At 40.3% G+C, this 576-nt stretch overlaps 1 protein-coding gene across 7 annotated transcripts in view; it reads right to left on the minus strand.

Moving 5' to 3' along the window:
* LOC119323648 (achilleol B synthase-like) overlaps window positions 1-576 on the minus strand; it is a 20,583-nt gene that overhangs the window by 17,552 nt on the left and 2,455 nt on the right. The window lies entirely within an intron of this gene.

The following is a 576-nucleotide window of genomic DNA, read 5'->3' on the forward strand; positions in this document are numbered from 1 at the left end:
AATGTTTATGAATAAATATTTTAGATGCTTGCAAAGTTTGATGGTCAAGTGACATCCGAAGAGCTCTGTAAAAAACTCAAAATATATGTGCACTATTCAAGAAGATTTTGTAGTTTTGTTTATTTTTTGTACAGAGCTCCTCGGATGTCATTTGACCATCAAACTTTACAAGCAGTTATAACATTTGTTCATAATCATTCTCACAAAATTTCAGTTTTTTTAATATATATTTTACTATGTTTTCTTGCGAGGGTGTAGCGTGGGTGCAGCAAACTGAGGTTTAGCCACTACTTTCCCTTCGTGTAATCGATCCGTGAGGGAATCCCAACACAGAGATTTAAAAGACATACCATGAATGTTCAAGAAGGAGATCCTTATCGTGGTGGATTTTGATGAAGCGAAAGCACTGGAGGAGGTGGAGTTCCTCACTACACCCATATGAGCGAGGGTCTTTGTGCTGCCTATAGGAATGATGAACATGAGGACGAGACATATGTCGGGGTAGGAGTTGGGGGAGGAGGTGTTGGATCTAGATGTAGGAGAGCGAGGATAAGGTGCGTGGATGTTTTCACGGGC

The sequence above is a fragment of the Triticum dicoccoides genome, chromosome 6B (assembly GCF_002162155.2).
Source record: "Triticum dicoccoides isolate Atlit2015 ecotype Zavitan chromosome 6B, WEW_v2.0, whole genome shotgun sequence".
Taxonomy (NCBI): domain Eukaryota; kingdom Viridiplantae; phylum Streptophyta; class Magnoliopsida; order Poales; family Poaceae; genus Triticum; species Triticum dicoccoides.